Source organism: Euphorbia lathyris, chromosome 8 (genome assembly GCF_963576675.1).
Source record: "Euphorbia lathyris chromosome 8, ddEupLath1.1, whole genome shotgun sequence".
Classification (NCBI taxonomy): Eukaryota; Viridiplantae; Streptophyta; class Magnoliopsida; order Malpighiales; family Euphorbiaceae; genus Euphorbia; species Euphorbia lathyris.
The window spans coordinates 2,871,333-2,892,653 of record NC_088917.1 but is presented as its reverse complement, the minus strand read 5'-3'; positions in this window follow the sequence as shown (position 1 = coordinate 2,892,653).

Sequence of the window (21,321 nt, the reverse complement as noted above, 5' to 3'; positions counted from 1 at the left end):
CACGATCTCAATACATAAGTCCTCAAGGTTTCTCAGCTCGTTATCTAAACGATTTTGTTCTATAATTCATTTAATCAATCATTTATCTAATAATTTATATATTTTTTTTGAAATTTGATGTCATGAAGCCTTATTGTAACCAAACGTCGTCTGACTTAACGTACTGTAATGTACAACTTAAGCAATTATCACGATCTCAATACATAAGTCCTCAAGGTTTCTCAGCTCGTTATCTGAACGATTACGTTCTATAATTCATTTAATCAATCATTTATCTAATAATTTATATATATTTTTTAAATTTGATGTCATTAAGCCTTATTGTAACCTAACATCGTCTGACTTAACGTACTGTAATGTACAACTTAAGCAATTATCACGATCTCAATACATAAGTCCTCAAGGTTTCTCAGCTCGTTATCTGAACGATTACGTTCTATAATTCATTTAATCAATCATTTATATAATAATTTATATATTTTTCTTTAATTTGATGTCATGAAGCCTTATTGTAACCAAACGTCGTCTGACTTAACGTACTGTAATGTACAACTTAAGTAAGTATCACGATCTCAATACATAAGTCCTCAAGGTTTCTCAGCTCGTTATCTAAACGATTATGTTCTATAATTCATTTAATCAATCATTTATCTAATAATTTATATATATTTTTTAAATTTGATGTCATTAAGCCTTATTGTAACCTAACATCGTCTGACTTAACGTACTGTAATGTACAACTTAAGTAAGTATCACGATCTCAATACATAAGTCCTCAAGGTTTCTCAGCTCGTTATCTAAACGATTATGTTCTATAATTCATTTAATCAATCATTTATCTAATAATTTATATATATTTTTTAAATTTGATGTCATTAAGCCTTATTGTAACCTAACATCGTCTGACTTAACGTACTGTAATGTACAACTTAAGCAATTATCACGATCTCAATACATAAGTCCTCAAGGTTTCTCAGCTCGTTATCTGAACGATTACGTTTTATAATTCATTTAATCAATCATTTATCTAATAATTTATATATTTTTTTTAAATTTGATGTCATGAAGCCTTATTGTAACCTAACGTCGTCTGACTTAACGTACTGTAATCTACAACTTAAGTAATTATCACGATCTCAATACATAAGTCCCCAGGGTTTCTCAGCTCGTTATCTGAACGAGTACGTTCTATAATTCATTTAATCAATCATTTATCTAATAATTTATATTTTTTTAAATTTGATGTCATGAAGCCTTATTGTAACCTAACGTCGTCTGACTTAACGTACTGTAATGTACAACTTAAGCAATTATCACGATCTCAATACATAAGTCCTCAAGGTTTCTCAGCTCGTTATCTAAACGATTACGTTCTATAATTCATTTAATCAATCATTTATATAATAATTTATATATTTTTCTTTAATTTGATGTCATGAAGCCTTATTGTAACCAAACGTCGTCTGACTTAACGTACTGTAATGTACAACTTAAGTAAGTATCACGATCTCAAAACATAAGTCCTCAAGGTTTCTCAGCTCGTTATCTAAACGATTTTGTTCTATAATTCATTTAATCAATCATTTATCTAATAATTTATATATTTTTTTTGAAATTTGATGTCATGAAGCCTTATTGTAACCAAACGTCGTCTGACTTAACGTACTGTAATGTACAACTTAAGCAATTATCACGATCTCAATACATAAGTCCTCAAGGTTTCTCAGCTCGTTATCTGAACGATTACGTTCTATAATTCATTTAATCAATCATTTATCTAATAATTTATATATATTTTTGAAATTTGATGTCATGAAGCCTTATTGTAACCAAACGTCGTCTGACTTAACGTACTGTAATGTACAACTTAAGCAATTATCACGATCTCAATACATAAGTCCTCAAGGTTTCTCAGCTCGTTATCTGAACGATTACGTTCTATAATTCATTTAATCAATCATTTATATAATAATTTATATATTTTTCTTTAATTTGATGTCATGAAGCCTTATTGTAACCAAACGTCGTCTGACTTAACGTACTGTAATGTACAACTTAAGTAAGTATCACGATCTCAATACATAAGTCCTCAAGGTTTCTCAGCTCGTTATCTAAACGATTATGTTCTATAATTCATTTAATCAATCATTTATCTAATAATTTATATATTTTTTTTGAAATTTGATGTCATGAAGCCTTATTGTAACCAAACGTCGTCTGACTTAACGTACTGTAATGTACAACTTAAGCAATTATCACGATCTCAATACATAAGTCCTCAAGGTTTCTCAGCTCGTTATCTGAACGATTACGTTTTATAATTCATTTAATCAATCATTTATCTAATAATTTATATATTTTTTTTAAATTTGATGTCATGAAGCCTTATTGTAACCTAACGTCGTCTGACTTAACGTACTGTAATCTACAACTTAAGTAATTATCACGATCTCAATACATAAGTCCCCAGGGTTTCTCAGCTCGTTATCTGAACGAGTACGTTCTATAATTCATTTAATCAATCATTTATCTAATAATTTATATTTTTTTAAATTTGATGTCATGAAGCCTTATTGTAACCTAACGTCGTCTGACTTAACGTACTGTAATGTACAACTTAAGCAATTATCACGATCTCAATACATAAGTCCTCAAGGTTTCTCAGCTCGTTATCTAAACGATTACGTTCTATAATTCATTTAATCAATCATTTATATAATAATTTATATATTTTTCTTTAATTTGATGTCATGAAGCCTTATTGTAACCAAACGTCGTCTGACTTAACGTACTGTAATGTACAACTTAAGTAAGTATCACGATCTCAATACATAAGTCCTCAAGGTTTCTCAGCTCGTTATCTAAACGATTTTGTTCTATAATTCATTTAATCAATCATTTATCTAATAATTTATATATTTTTTTTGAAATTTGATGTCATGAAGCCTTATTGTAACCAAACGTCGTCTGACTTAACGTACTGTAATGTACAACTTAAGCAATTATCACGATCTCAATACATAAGTCCTCAAGGTTTCTCAGCTCGTTATCTGAACGATTACGTTCTATAATTCATTTAATCAATCATTTATCTAATAATTTATATATATTTTTGAAATTTGATGTCATGAAGCCTTATTGTAACCAAACGTCGTCTGACTTAACGTACTGTAATGTACAACTTAAGCAATTATCACGATCTCAATACATAAGTCCTCAAGGTTTCTCAGCTCGTTATCTGAACGATTACGTTCTATAATTCATTTAATCAATCATTTATATAATAATTTATATATTTTTCTTTAATTTGATGTCATGAAGCCTTATTGTAACCAAACGTCGTCTGACTTAACGTACTGTAATGTACAACTTAAGTAAGTATCACGATCTCAATACATAAGTCCTCAAGGTTTCTCAGCTCGTTATCTAAACGATTATGTTCTATAATTCATTTAATCAATCATTTATCTAATAATTTATATATTTTTTTTGAAATTTGATGTCATGAAGCCTTATTGTAACCAAACGTCGTCTGACTTAACGTACTGTAATGTACAACTTAAGCAATTATCACGATCTCAATACATAAGTCCTCAAGGTTTCTCAGCTCGTTATCTGAACGATTACGTTTTATAATTCATTTAATCAATCATTTATCTAATAATTTATATATTTTTTTTAAATTTGATGTCATGAAGCCTTATTGTAACCTAACGTCGTCTGACTTAACGTACTGTAATCTACAACTTAAGTAATTATCACGATCTCAATACATAAGTCCCCAGGGTTTCTCAGCTCGTTATCTGAACGAGTACGTTCTATAATTCATTTAATCAATCATTTATCTAATAATTTATATTTTTTTAAATTTGATGTCATGAAGCCTTATTGTAACCTAACGTCGTCTGACTTAACGTACTGTAATGTACAACTTAAGCAATTATCACGATCTCAATACATAAGTCCTCAAGGTTTCTCAGCTCGTTATCTAAACGATTACGTTCTATAATTCATTTAATCAATCATTTATATAATAATTTATATATTTTTCTTTAATTTGATGTCATGAAGCCTTATTGTAACCAAACGTCGTCTGACTTAACGTACTGTAATGTACAACTTAAGTAAGTATCACGATCTCAATACATAAGTCCTCAAGGTTTCTCAGCTCGTTATCTAAACGATTTTGTTCTATAATTCATTTAATCAATCATTTATCTAATAATTTATATATTTTTTTTGAAATTTGATGTCATGAAGCCTTATTGTAACCAAACGTCGTCTGACTTAACGTACTGTAATGTACAACTTAAGCAATTATCACGATCTCAATACATAAGTCCTCAAGGTTTCTCAGCTCGTTATCTGAACGATTACGTTTTATAATTCATTTAATCAATCATTTATCTAATAATTTATATATATATTTTAAATTTGATGTCATTAAGCCTTATTGTAACCTAACATCGTCTGACTTAACGTACTGTAATCTACAACTTAAGTAATTATCACGATCTCAATACATAAGTCCTTAAGGTTTTTCAGCTCGTTATCTGAACGATTACGTTCTATAATTCATTTAATCAATCATTTATCTAATAATTTATATTTTTTTAAAATTTGATGTCATGAAGCCTTAGTGTAACCTAACATCGTCTGACTTAACGTACTGTAATGTACAACTTAAGCAATTATCACGATCTCAATACATAAGTCCTCAAGGTTTTTCAGCTCGTTATATGAACGATTACGTTCTATAATTCATTTAATCAATCATTTATCTAATAATTTATATATTTTTTTAAAATTTGATGTCATGAAGCCTTATTTTAACCTAACGTCGTCTGACTTAACGTACTGTAATGTACAACTTAAGTAATTATCACGATCTCAATACATAAGTCCCCAGGGTTTCTCAGCTCGTTACCTGAACGATTACGTTCTATAATTCATTAAATCAATTATTTATCTAATAATTTATATATTTTTCTAAATTTGATGTCATGAAGCCTTATTGTAACGTAACGTCATCTGATTTAACGTACTGTAATGTACAACTTAAGTAATTATCACGATCTCAATACATAAGTCCCCAGGGTTTCTCAGCTCGTTATCTGAACGATTACGTTCTATAATTCATTTAATCAATCATTTATCTAATAATTTATATTTTTTTAAAATTTGATGTCATGAAGCCTTATTGTAACCTAACGTCGTCTGACTTAACGTACTGTAATGTACAACTTAAGCAATTATCACGATCTCAATACATAAGTCCTCAAGGTTTCTCAGCTCGTTATCTGAACGATTACGTTCTATAATTCATTTAATCAATCATTTATATAATAATTTATATATTTTTCTTTAATTTGATGTCATGAAGCCTTATTGTAACCAAACGTCGTCTGACTTAACGTACTGTAATGGACAACTTAAGTAAGTATCACGATCTCAATACATAAGTTCTCAAGGTTTCTCAGCTCGTTATCTAAACGATTATGTTCTATAATTCATTTAATCAATCATTTATCTAATAATTTATATATTTTTTTTGAAATTTGATGTCATGAAGCCTTATTGTAACCAAACGTCGTCTGACTTAACGTACTGTAATGTACAACTTAAGCAATTATCACGATCTCAATACATTAGTCCTCAAGGTTTCTCAGCTCGTTATCTGAACGATTACGTTCTATAATTCATTTAATCAATCATTTATCTAATAATTTATATATATTTTTTAAATTTGATGTCATTAAGCCTTATTGTAACCTAACATCGTCTGACTTAACGTACTGTAATCTACAACTTAAGTAATTATCACGATCTCAATACATAAGTCCTTAAGGTTTTTCAGCTCGTTATCTGAACGATTACGTTCTATAATTCATTTAATCAATCATTTATCTAATAATTTATATTTTTTTAAAATTTGATGTCATGAAGCCTTAGTGTAACCTAACATCGTCTGACTTAACGTACTGTAATGTACAACTTAAGCAATTATCACGATCTCAATACATAAGTGCTCAAGGTTTCTCAGCTCGTTATCTGAACGATTACGTTCTATAATTCATTTACTCAATCATTTATCTAATAATTTATATATATTTTTTAAATTTGATGTCATTAAGCCTTATTGTAACCTAACGTCGTCTGACTTAACGTACTGTAATCTACAACTTAAGTAATTATCACGATCTCAATACATAAGTCCCCAAGGTTTCTCAGCTCGTTATCTGAACGAGTACGTTCTATAATTCATTTAATCAATCATTTATCTAATAATTTATATTTTTTTAAATTTGATGTCATGAAGCCTTATTGTAACCTAACGTCGTCTGACTTAACGTACTGTAATGTACAACTTAAGCAATTATCACGATCTCAATACATAAGTCCTCAAGGTTTCTCAGCTCGTTATCTGAACGATTACGTTCTATAATTCATTTAATCAATCATTTATATAATAATTTATATATTTTTCTTTAATTTGATGTCATGAAGCCTTATTGTAACCAAACGTCGTCTGACTTAACGTACTGTAATGTACAACTTAAGTAAGTATCACGATCTCAATACATAAGTCCTCAAGGTTTCTCAGCTCGTTATCTAAACGATTATGTTCTATAATTCATTTAATCAATCATTTATCTAATAATTTATATATTTTTTTTGAAATTTGATGTCATGAAGCCTTATTGTAACCAAACGTCGTCTGACTTAACGTACTGTAATGTACAACTTAAGCAATTATCACGATCTCAATACATAAGTCCTCAAGGTTTCTCAGCTCGTTATCTGAACGATTACGTTTTATAATTCATTTAATCAATCATTTATCTAATAATTTATATATTTTTTTTAAATTTGATGTCATGAAGCCTTATTGTAACCTAACGTCGTCTGACTTAACGTACTGTAATCTACAACTTAAGTAATTATCACGATCTCAATACATAAGTCCCCAGGGTTTCTCAGCTCGTTATCTGAACGAGTACGTTCTATAATTCATTTAATCAATCATTTATCTAATAATTTATATTTTTTTAAATTTGATGTCATGAAGCCTTATTGTAACCTAACGTCGTCTGACTTAACGTACTGTAATGTACAACTTAAGCAATTATCACGATCTCAATACATAAGTCCTCAAGGTTTCTCAGCTCGTTATCTAAACGATTACGTTCTATAATTCATTTAATCAATCATTTATATAATAATTTATATATTTTTCTTTAATTTGATGTCATGAAGCCTTATTGTAACCAAACGTCGTCTGACTTAACGTACTGTAATGTACAACTTAAGTAAGTATCACGATCTCAATACATAAGTCCTCAAGGTTTCTCAGCTCGTTATCTAAACGATTTTGTTCTATAATTCATTTAATCAATCATTTATCTAATAATTTATATATTTTTTTTGAAATTTGATGTCATGAAGCCTTATTGTAACCAAACGTCGTCTGACTTAACGTACTGTAATGTACAACTTAAGCAATTATCACGATCTCAATACATAAGTCCTCAAGGTTTCTCAGCTCGTTATCTGAACGATTACGTTCTATAATTCATTTAATCAATCATTTATCTAATAATTTATATATATTTTTTAAATTTGATGTCATTAAGCCTTATTGTAACCTAACATCGTCTGACTTAACGTACTGTAATCTACAACTTAAGTAATTATCACGATCTCAATACATAAGTCCTTAAGGTTTTTCAGCTCGTTATCTGAACGATTACGTTCTATAATTCATTTAATCAATCATTTATCTAATAATTTATATTTTTTTAAAATTTGATGTCATGAAGCCTTAGTGTAACCTAACATCGTCTGACTTAACGTACTGTAATGTACAACTTAAGCAATTATCACGATCTCAATACATAAGTCCTCAAGGTTTCTCAGCTCGTTATATGAACGATTACGTTCTATAATTCATTTAATCAATCATTTATCTAATAATTTATATATTTTTTTAAAATTTGATGTCATGAAGCCTTATTGTAACCTAACGTCGTCTGACTTAACGTACTGTAATGTACAACTTAAGTAATTATCACGATCTCAATACATAAGTCCCCAGGGTTTCTCAGCTCGTTACCTGAACGATTACATTCTATAATTCATTAAATCAATTATTTATCTAATAATTTATATATTTTTCTAAATTTGATGTCATGAAGCCTTATTGTAACGTAACGTCATCTGATTTAACGTACTGTAATGTACAACTTAAGTAATTATCACGATCTCAATACATAAGTCCCCAGGGTTTCTCAGCTCGTTATCTGAACGATTACGTTCTATAATTCATTTAATCAATCATTTATCTAATAATTTATATTTTTTTAAAATTTGATGTCATGAAGCCTTATTGTAACCTAACGTCGTCTGACTTAACGTACTGTAATGTACAACTTAAGCAATTATCACGATCTCAATACATAAGTCCTCAAGGTTTCTCAGCTCGTTATCTGAACGATTATGTTCTATAATTCATTTAATCAATCATTTATATAATAATTTATATATTTTTCTTTAATTTGATGTCATGAAGCCTTATTGTAACCAAACGTCGTCTGACTTAACGTACTGTAATGGACAACTTAAGTAAGTATCACGATCTCAATACATAAGTTCTCAAGGTTTCTCAGCTCGTTATCTAAACGATTATGTTCTATAATTCATTTAATCAATCATTTATCTAATAATTTATATATTTTTTTTGAAATTTGATGTCATGAAGCCTTATTGTAACCAAACGTCGTCTGACTTAACGTACTGTAATGTACAACTTAAGCAATTATCACGATCTCAATACATTAGTCCTCAAGGTTTCTCAGCTCGTTATCTGAACGATTACGTTCTATAATTCATTTAATCAATCATTTATATAATAATTTATATATATTTTTTAAATTTGATGTCATTAAGCCTTATTGTAACCTAACATCGTCTGACTTAACGTACTGTAATCTACAACTTAAGTAATTATCACGATCTCAATACATAAGTCCTTAAGGTTTTTCAGCTCGTTATCTGAACGATTACGTTCTATAATTCATTTAATCAATCATTTATCTAATAATTTATATTTTTTTAAAATTTGATGTCATGAAGCCTTAGTGTAACCTAACATCGTCTGACTTAACGTACTGTAATGTACAACTTAAGCAATTATCACGATCTCAATACATAAGTGCTCAAGGTTTCTCAGCTCGTTATCTGAACGATTACGTTCTATAATTCATTTACTCAATCATTTATCTAATAATTTATATATATTTTTTAAATTTGATGTCATTAAGCCTTATTGTAACCTAACGTCGTCTGACTTAACGTACTGTAATCTACAACTTAAGTAATTATCACGATCTCAATACATAAGTCCCCAGGGTTTCTCAGCTCGTTATCTGAACGAGTACGTTCTATAATTCATTTAATCAATCATTTATCTAATAATTTATATTTTTTTAAATTTGATGTCATGAACCCTTATTGTAACCTAACGTCGTCTGACTTAACGTACTGTAATGTACAACTTAAGCAATTATCACGATCTCAATACATAAGTCCTCAAGGTTTCTCAGCTCGTTATCTGAACGATTACGTTCTATAATTCATTTAATCAATCATTTATATAATAATTTTATATATTTTTCTTTAATTTGATGTCATGAAGCCTTATTGTAACCAAACGTCGTCTGACTTAACGTACTGTAATGTACAACTTAAGTAAGTATCACGATCTCAATACATAAGTCCTCAAGGTTTCTCAGCTCGTTATCTAAACGATTATGTTCTATAATTCATTTAATCAATCATTTATCTAATAATTTATATATTTTTTTTGAAATTTGATGTCATGAAGCCTTATTGTAACCAAACGTCGTTTGACTTAACGTACTGTAATGTACAACTTAAGCAATTATCACGATCTCAATACATAAGTCCTCAAGGTTTCTCAGCTCGTTATCTGAACGATTACGTTTTATAATTCATTTAATCAATCATTTATCTAATAATTTATATATTTTTTTTAAATTTGATGTCATGAAGCCTTATTGTAACCTAACGTCGTCTGACTTAACGTACTGTAATCTACAACTTAAGTAATTATCACGATCTCAATACATAAGTCCCCAGGGTTTCTCAGCTCGTTATCTGAACGAGTACGTTCTATAATTCATTTAATCAATCATTTATCTAATAATTTATATTTTTTTAAATTTGATGTCATGAAGCCTTATTGTAACCTAACGTCGTCTGACTTAACATACTGTAATGTACAACTTAAGCAATTATCACGATCTCAATACATAAGTCCTCAAGGTTTCTCAGCTCGTTATCTGAACGATTACGTTCTATAATTCATTTAATCAATCATTTATATAATAATTTATATATTTTTCTTTAATTTGATGTCATGAAGCCTTATTGTAAGCAAACGTCGTCTGACTTAACGTACTGTAATGTACAACTTAAGTAAGTATCACGATCTCAATACATAAGTCCTCAAGGTTTCTCAGCTCGTTATGTAAACGATTTTGTTCTATAATTCATTTAATCAATCATTTATCTAATAATTTATATATTTTTTTTGAAATTTGATGTCATGAAGCCTTATTGTAACCAAACGTCGTCTGACTTAACGTACTGTAATGTACAACTTAAGCAATTATCACGATCTCAATACATAAGTCCTCAAGGTTTCTCAGCTCGTTATCTGAACGATTACGTTCTATAATTCATTTAATCAATCATTTATCTAATAATTTATATATATTTTTTAAATTTGATGTCATTAAGCCTTATTGTAACCTAACATCGTCTGACTTAACGTACTGTAATCTACAACTTAAGTAATTATCACGATCTCAATACATAAGTCCTTAAGGTTTTTCAGCTCGTTATCTGAACGATTACGTTCTATAATTCATTTAATCAATCATTTAAATAATAATTTATATTTTTTTAAAATTTGATGTCATGAAGCCTTAGTGTAACCTAATATCGTCTGACTTAACGTACTGTAATGTACAACTTAAGCAATTATCACGATCTCAATACATAAGTCCTCAAGGTTTCTCAGCTCGTTATATGAACGATTACGTTCTATAATTCATTTAATCAATCATTTATCTAATAATTTATATATTTTTTTAAAATTTGATGTCATGAAGCCTTATTGTAACCTAACGTCGTCTGTCTTAACGTACTGTAATGTACAACTTAAGTAATTATCACGATCTCAATACATAAGTCCCCAGGGTTTCTCAGCTCGTTACCTGAACGATTACGTTCTATAATTCATTAAATCAATTATTTATCTAATAATTTATATATTTTTCTAAATTTGATGTCATGAAGCCTTATTGTAACGTAACGTCATCTGATTTAACGTACTGTAATGTACAACTTAAGTAATTATCACGATCTCAATACATAAGTCCCCAGGGTTTCTCAGCTCGTTATCTGAACGATTACGTTCTATAATTCATTTAATCAATCATTTATCTAATAATTTATATTTTTTTAAAATTTGATGTCATGAAGCCTTATTGTAACCTAACGTCGTCTGACTTAACGTACTGTAATGTACAACTTAAGCAATTATCACGATCTCAATACATAAGTCCTCAAGGTTTCTCAGCTCGTTATCTGAACGATTACGTTCTATAATTCATTTAATCAATCATTTATATAATAATTTATATATTTTTCTTTAATTTGATGTCATGAAGCCTTATTGTAACCAAACGTCGTCTGACTTAACGTACTGTAATGGACAACTTAAGTAAGTATCACGATCTCAATACATAAGTTCTCAAGGTTTCTCAGCTCGTTATCTAAACGATTATGTTCTATAATTCATTTAATCAATCATTTATCTAATAATTTATATATTTTTTTTGAAATTTGATGTCATGAAGCCTTATTGTAACCAAACGTCGTCTGACTTAACGTACTGTAATGTACAACTTAAGCAATTATCACGATCTCAATACATTAGTCCTCAAGGTTTCTCAGCTCGTTATCTGAACGATTGCGTTCTATAATTCATTTAATCAATCATTTATCTAATAATTTATATATATTTTTTAAATTTGATGTCATTAAGCCTTATTGTAACCTAACGTCGTCTGACTTAACGTACTGTAATCTACAACTTAAGTAATTATCACGATCTCAATACATAAGTCCTTAAGGTTTTTCAGCTCGTTATCTGAACGATTACGTTCTATAATTCATTTAATCAATCATTTATCTAATAATTTATATTTTTTTAAAATTTGATGTCATGAAGCCTTATTGTAACCTAACGTCTTCTGACTTAACGTACTGTAATGTACAACTTAAGCAATTATCACGATCTCAATACATAAGTCCTCAAGGTTTCTCAGCTCGTTATCTGAACGATTACGTTCTATAATTCATTTAATCAATCATTTATCTAATAATTTATATATTTTTCTTTAATTTGATGTCTTGAAGCCTTATTGTAACCTAACGTTGTCTGACTTAACGTACTGTAATGTTCAACTTAAGTAATTATCACGATCTCAATACATAAGTCCCCAGGGTTTCTCAGCTCGTTACCTAAACGATTACGTTCTATAATTCATTTAATCAATCATTTATCTAATAATTTATATATCTTTTTAAATTTGATGTCATGAAGCCTTATTGTAACGTAACGTCATCTGATTTAACGTACTGTAATGTACAACTTAAGTAATTATCACGATCTCAATACATAAGTCCCCAGGGTTTCTCAGCTCGTTATCTGAACGATTACGTTCTATAATTCATTTAATCAATCATTTATCTAATAATTTATATTTTTTTTAAATTTGATGTCATGAAGCCTTATTGTAACCTAACGTCGTCTGACTTAACGTACTGTAATGTACAACTTAAGCAATTATCACGATCTCAATACATAAGTTCTCAAGGTTTCTCAGCTCGTTATCTGAACGATTACGTTCTATAATTCATTTAATCAATCATTTATATAATAATTTATATATTTTTCTTTAATTTGATGTCATGAAGCCTTATTGTAACCAAACGTCGTCTGACTTAACGTACTGTAATGTACAACTTAAGTAAGTATCACGATCTCAATACATAAGTCCTCAAGGTTTCTCAGCTCGTTATCTAAACGATTATGTTCTATAATTCATTTAATCAATCATTTATCTAATAATTTATATATTTTTTTTGAAATTTGATGTCATGAAGCCTTATTGTAACCAAACGTCGTCTGACTTAACGTACTGTAATGTACAACTTAAGCAATTATCACGATCTCAATACATTAGTCCTCAAGGTTTCTCAGCTCGTTATCTGAACGATTGCGTTCTATAATTCATTTAATCAATCATTTATCTAATAATTTATATATATTTTTTAAATTTGATGTCATTAAGCCTTATTGTAACCTAACGTCGTCTGACTTAACGTACTGTAATCTACAACTTAAGTAATTATCACGATCTCAATACATAAGTCCTTAAGGTTTTTCAGCTCGTTATCTGAACGATTACGTTCTATAATTCATTTAATCAATCATTTATCTAATAATTTATATTTTTTTAAAATTTGATGTCATGAAGCCTTATTGTAACCTAACGTCTTCTGACTTAACGTACTGTAATGTACAACTTAAGCAATTATCACGATCTCAATACATAAGTCCTCAAGGTTTCTCAGCTCGTTATCTGAACGATTACGTTCTATAATTCATTTAATCAATCATTTATCTAATAATTTATATATTTTTCTTTAATTTGATGTCTTGAAGCCTTATTGTAACCTAACGTTGTCTGACTTAACGTACTGTAATGTTCAACTTAAGTAATTATCACGATCTCAATACATAAGTCCCCAGGGTTTCTCAGCTCGTTACCTAAACGATTACGTTCTATAATTCATTTAATCAATCATTTATCTAATAATTTATATATCTTTTTAAATTTGATGTCATGAAGCCTTATTGTAACGTAACGTCATCTGATTTAACGTACTGTAATGTACAACTTAAGTAATTATCACGATCTCAATACATAAGTCCCCAGGGTTTCTCAGCTCGTTATCTGAACGATTACGTTCTATAATTCATTTAATCAATCATTTATCTAATAATTTATATTTTTTTTAAATTTGATGTCATGAAGCCTTATTGTAACCTAACGTCGTCTGACTTAACGTACTGTAATGTACAACTTAAGCAATTATCACGATCTCAATACATAAGTTCTCAAGGTTTCTCAGCTCGTTATCTGAACGATTACGTTCTATAATTCATTTAATCAATCATTTATATAATAATTTATATATTTTTCTTTAATTTGATGTCATGAAGCCTTATTGTAACCAAACGTCGTCTGACTTAACGTACTGTAATGTACAACTTAAGTAAGTATCACGATCTCAATACATAAGTCCTCAAGGTTTCTCAGCTCGTTATCTAAACGATTATGTTCTATAATTCATTTAATCAATCATTTATCTAATAATTTATATATTTTTTTTGAAATTTGATGTCATGAAGCCTTATTGTAACCAAACGTCGTCTGACTTAACGTACTGTAATGTACAACTTAAGCAATTATCACGATCTCAATACATAAGTCCTCAAGGTTTCTCAGCTCGTTATCTGAACGATTACGTTCTATAATTCATTTAATAAATCATTTATCTAATAATTTATATATTTTTTTAAAATTTGATGTCATTAAGCCTTATTGTAACCTAACGTCGTCTGACTTAACGTACTGTAATCTACAACTTAAGTAATTATCACGATCTCAATACATAAGTCCCCAGGGTTTCTCAGCTCGTTATCTGAACGATTACGTTCTATAATTCATTTAATCAATCATTTATCTAATAATTTATATTTTTTTAAAATTTGATGTCATGAAGCCTTATTGTAACCTAACGTCGTCTGACTTAACGTACTGTAATGTACAACTTAAGCAATTATCACGATCTCAATACATAAGTCCTCAAGGTTTCTCAGCTCGTTATCTGAACGATTACGTTCTATAATTCATTTAATCAATCATTTATATAATAATTTATATATTTTTCTTTAATTTGATGTCATGAAGCCTTATTGTAACCAAACGTCGTCTGACTTAACGTACTGTAATGGACAACTTAAGTAAGTATCACGATCTCAATACATAAGTTCTCAAGGTTTCTCAGCTCGTTATCTAAACGATTATGTTCTATAATTCATTTAATCAATCATTTATCTAATAATTTATATATTTTTTTTGAAATTTGATGTCATGAAGCCTTATTGTAACCAAACGTCGTCTGACTTAACGTACTGTAATGTACAACTTAAGCAATTATCACAATCTCAATACATTAGTCCTCAAGGTTTCTCAGCTCGTTATCTGAACGATTGCGTTCTATAATTCATTTAATCAATCATTTATCTAATAATTTATATATATTTTTTAAATTTGATGTCATTAAGCCTTATTGTAACCTAACGTCGTCTGACTTAACGTACTGTAATCTACAACTTAAGTAATTATCACGATCTCAATACATAAGTCCTTAAGGTTTTTCAGCTCGTTATCTGAACGATTACGTTCTATAATTCATTTAATCAATCATTTATCTAATAATTTATATTTTTTTAAAATTTGATGTCATGAAGCCTTATTGTAACCTAACGTCTTCTGACTTAACGTACTGTAATGTACAACTTAAGCAATTATCACGATCTCAATACATAAGTCCTCAAGGTTTCTCAGCTCGTTATCTGAACGATTACGTTCTATAATTCATTTAATCAATCATTTATCTAATAATTTATATATTTTTCTTTAATTTGATGTCTTGAAGCCTTATTGTAACCTAACGTCGTCTGACTTAACGTACTGTAATGTTCAACTTAAGTAATTATCACGATCTCAATACATAAGTCCCCAGGGTTTCTCAGCTCGTTACCTAAACGATTACGTTCTATAATTCATTTAATCAATCATTTATCTAATAATTTATATATCTTTTTAAATTTGATGTCATGAAGCCTTATTGTAACGTAACGTCATCTGATTTAACGTACTGTAATGTACAACTTAAGTAATTATCACGATCTCAATACATAAGTCCCCAGGGTTTCTCAGCTCGTTATCTGAACGATTACGTTCTATAATTCATTTAATCAATCATTTATCTAATAATTTATATTTTTTTTAAATTTGATGTCATGAAGCCTTATTGTAACCTAACGTCGTCTGACTTAACGTACTGTAATGTACAACTTAAGCAATTATCACGATCTCAATACATAAGTTCTCAAGGTTTCTCAACTCGTTATCTGAACGATTACGTTCTATAATTCATTTAATCAATCATTTATATAATAATTTATATATTTTTCTTTAATTTGATGTCATGAAGCCTTATTGTAACCAAACGTCGTCTGACTTAACGTACTGTAATGTACAACTTAAGTAAGTATCACGATCTCAATACATAAGTCCTCAAGGTTTCTCAGCTCGTTATCTAAACGATTATGTTCTATAATTCATTTAATCAATCATTTATCTAATAATTTATATATTTTTTTTGAAATTTGATGTCATGAAGCCTTATTGTAACCAAACGTCGTCTGACTTAACGTACTGTAATGTACAACTTAAGCAATTATCACGATCTCAATACATAAGTCCTCAAGGTTTCTCAGCTCGTTATCTGAACGATTACGTTCTATAATTCATTTAATAAATCATTTATCTAATAATTTATATATTTTTTTAAAATTTGATGTCATGAAGCCTTATTGTAACCTAACATCGTCTGACTTAACGTTCTGTAATGTACAACTTAAGCAATTATCACGATCTCAATACATAAGTCCTCAAGGTTTCTCAGCTCGTTATCTGAACGATTACGTTCTATAATTCATTTAATCAATCATTTATATAATAATTTATATATTTTTCTTTAATTTGATGTCATGAAGCCTTATTGTAACCAAACGTCGTCTGACTTAACGTACTGTAATGCACAACTTAAGTAAGTATCACGATCTCAATACATAAGTCCTCAAGGTTTCTCAGCTCGTTATCTAAACGATTATGTTCTATAATTCATTTAATCAATCATTTATCTAATAATTTATATATATTTTTTGAAATTTGATGTCATTAAGCCTTATTGTAACCAAACGTCGTCTGACTTAACGTACTGTAATGTATAACTTAAGCAATTATCACGATCTCAATACATAAGTCCTCAAGGTTTCTCAGCTCGTTATCTGAACGATTACGTTCTATAATTCATTTAATCAATCATTTATCTAATAATTTATATTTTTTTAAAATTTGATGTCATGAAGCCTTATTGTAACCAAACGTCGTCTGACTTAACGTACTGTAATGTACAACTTAAGCAATTATCACGATCTCAATACATAAGTCCTCAAGGTTTCTCAGCTCGTTATCTGAACGATTACGTTCTATAATTCATTTAATCAATCATTTATATAATAATTTATATATTTTTCTTTAATTTGATGTCATGAAGCCTTATTGTAACCAAACGTCGTCTGACTTAACGTACTGTAATGTACAACTTAAGTAAGTATCACGATCTCAATACATAAGTCCTCAAGGTTTCTCAGCTCGTTATCTAAACGATTATGTTCTATAATTCATTTAATCAATCATTTATCTAATAATTTATATATATTTTTTAATATTTGATGTCATGAAGCCTTATTGTAACCAAACGTCGTCTGACTTAACGTACTGTAATGTACAACTTAAGCAATTATCACGATCTCAATACATAAGTCCTCAAGGTTTCTCAGCTCGTTATCTGAACGATTACGTTCTATAATGCATTTAATCAATCATTTATCTAATAATTTATATATTTTTTTTAAATTTGATGTCATTAAGCCTTATTGAAACCTAACGTCGTCTGACTTAACGTACTGTAATCTACAACTTAAGTAATTATCACGATCTCAATACATAAGTCCCCAGGGTTTCTCAGCTCGTTACCTGAACGATTACATTCTATAATTCATTTAATCAATCAGTTATCTAATAATTTATATATTTTTTTTTAATTTGATGTCATGAAGCCTTATTGTAACCAAACGTCGTCTGACTTAACGTACTGTAATGTACAACTTAAGCAATTATCACGATCTCAATACATAAGTCCCCAGGGTTTCTCAGCTCGTTATCTGAACGAGTACGTTCTATAATTCATTTAATCAATCATTTATCTAATAATTTATATTTTTTTAAATTTGATGTCATGAAGCCTTATTGTAACCTAACGTCGTCTGACTTAACGTACTGTAATGTACAACTTAAGCAATTATCACGATCTCAATACATAAGTCCTCAAGGTTTCTCAGCTCGTTATCTAAACGATTACGTTCTATAATTCATTTAATCAATCATTTATATAATAATTTATATATTTTTCTTTAATTTGATGTCATGAAGCCTTATTGTAACCAAACGTCGTCTGACTTAACGTACTGTAATGTACAACTTAAGTAAGTATCACGATCTCAATACATAAGTCCTCAAGGTTTCTCAGCTCGTTATCTAAACGATTTTGTTCTATAATTCATTTAATCAATCATTTATCTAATAATTTATATATTTTTTTTGAAATTTGATGTCATGAAGCCTTATTGTAACCAAACGTCGTCTGACTTAACGTACTGTAATGTACAACTTAAGCAATTATCACGATCTCAATACATAAGTCCTCAAGGTTTCTCAGCTCGTTATCTGAACGATTACGTTCTATAATTCATTTAATCAATCATTTATCTAATAATTTATATATATTTTTTAAATTTGATGTCATTAAGCCTTATTGTAACCTAACATTGTCTGACTTAACGTACTGTAATCTACAACTTAAGTAATTATCACGATCTCAATACATAAGTCCTCAAGGTTTCTCAGCTCGTTATCTGAACGATTACGTTCTATAATTCATTTAATCAATCATTTATCTAATAATTTATATTTTTTTAAAATTTGATGTCATGAAGCCTTAGTGTAACCTAACATCGTCTGACTTAACGTACTGTAATGTACAACTTAAGCAATTATCACGATCTCAATACATAAGTCCTCAAGGTTTCTCAGCTCGTTATATGAACGATTACGTTCTATAATTCATTTAATCAATCATTTATCTAATAATTTATATATTTTTTTTAAATTTGATGTCATGAAGCCTTATTGTAACCTAACGTCGTCTGACTTAACGTACTGTAATGTACAACTTAAGTAATTATCACGATCTCAATACATAAGTCCCCAGGGTTTCTCAGCTCGTTACATGAACGATTACGTTCTATAATTCATTAAATCAATTATTTATCTAATAATTTATATATTTTTCTAAATTTGATGTCATGAAGCCTTATTGTAACGTAACGTCATCTGATTTAACGTACTGTAATGTAGAACTTAAGTAATTATCACGATCTCAATACATAAGTCCCCAGGGTTTCTCAGCTCGTTATCTGAACGATTACGTTCTATAATTCATTTAATCAATCATTTATCTAATAATTTATATTTTTTTAAAATTTGATGTCATGAAGCCTTATTGTAACCTAACGTCGTCTGACTTAACGTACTGTAATGTACAACTTAAGCAATTATCACGATCTCAATACATAAGTCCTCAAGGTTTCTCAGCTCGTTATCTGAACGATTGCGTTCTATAATTCATTTAATCAATCATTTATATAATAATTTATATATTTTTCTTTAATTTGATGTCATGAAGCCTTATTGTAACCAAACGTCGTCTGACTTAACGTACTGTAATGGACAACTTAAGTAAGTATCACGATCTCAATACATAAGTTCTCAAGGTTTCTCAGCTCGTTATCTAAACGATTATGTTCTATAATTCATTTAATCAATCATTTATCTAATAATTTATATATTTTTTTTGAAATTTGATGTCATGAAGCCTTATTGTAACCAAACGTCGTCTGACTTAACGTACTGTAATGTACAACTTAAGCAATTATCACGATCTCAATACATTAGTCCTCAAGGTTTCTCAGCTCGTTATCTGAACGATTGCGTTCTATAATTCATTTAATCAATCATTTATCTAATAATTTATATATTTTTTTTAAATTTGATGTCATTAAGCCTTATTGTAACCTAACGTCGTCTGACTTAACGTACTGTAATCTACAACTTAAGTAATTATCACGATCTCAATACATAAGTCCTTAAGGTTTTTCAGCTCGTTATCTGAACGATTACGTTCTATAATTCATTTAATCAATCATTTATCTAATAATTTATATTTTTTTAAAATTTGATGTCATGAAGCCTTATTGTAACCTAACGTCTTCTGACTTAACGTACTGTAATGTACAACTTAAGCAATTATCACGATCTCAATACATAAGTCCTCAAGGTTTCTCAGCTCGTTATCTGAACGATTACGTTCTATAATTCATTTAATCAATCATTTATCTAATAATTTATATATTTTTCTTTAATTTGATGTCTTGAAGCCTTATTGTAACCTAACGTCGTCTGACTTAACGTACTGTAATGTTCAACTTAAGTAATTATCACGATCTCAATACATAAGTCCCCAGGGTTTCTCAGCTCGTTACCTAAACGATTACGTTCTATAATTCATTTAATCAATCATTTATCTAATAATTTATATATCTTTTTAAATTTGATGTCATGAAGCCTTATTGTAACGTAACGTCATCTGATTTAACGTACTGTAATGTACAACTTAAGTAATTATCACGATCTCAATACATAAGTCCCCAGGGTTTCTCAGCTCGTTATCTAAACGATTACGTTCTATAATTCATTTAATCAATCATTTATCTAATAATTTATATTTTTTTTAAATTTGATGTCATGAAGCCTTATTGTAACCTAACGTCGTCTGACTTAACGTACTGTAATGTACAACTTAAGCAATTATCACGATCTCAATACATAAGTTCTCAAGGTTTCTCAGCTCGTTATCTGAACGATTACGTTCTATAATTCATTTAATCAATCATTTATATAATAATTTATATATTTTTCTTTAATTTGATGTCATGAAGCCTTATTGTAACCAAACGTCGTCTGACTTAACGTACTGTAATGTACAACTTAAGTAAGTATCACGATCTCAATACATAAGTCCTCAAGGTTTCTCAGCTCGTTATCTAAACGATTATGTTCTATAATTCATTTAATCAATCATTTATCTAATAATTTATATATTTTTTTTGAAATTTGATGTCATGAA